The following is a 298-nucleotide window of genomic DNA, read 5'->3' on the forward strand; positions in this document are numbered from 1 at the left end:
TGGCAATTGATAACGGGTCAGGTGGCAGTAACGAGGAATCTAGTAAGACGGAATATGAAGTGCGATAATTATTGCTCAAGGTGTGGAGAAATAGAAGAATATGTAACTCATGCAATATTTGAATGTCCTCTAGCTCTCCAAGTATGGTCCTTATCAGCAACTCCTACAAGCCCATGTATATTTCCAGTGGCAAGCGTCTACAAGAACATGAACTATCTATTCTGGAGGAAAAATGAAATCTTAGAACCAGACCAAGACAGAAATCCTTATCCCTGGATAATATGGTATATTTGGAAGG

The sequence above is a fragment of the Brassica oleracea genome, chromosome C1 (assembly GCF_000695525.1).
Source record: "Brassica oleracea var. oleracea cultivar TO1000 chromosome C1, BOL, whole genome shotgun sequence".
Lineage (NCBI taxonomy): Eukaryota > Viridiplantae > Streptophyta > Magnoliopsida > Brassicales > Brassicaceae > Brassica > Brassica oleracea.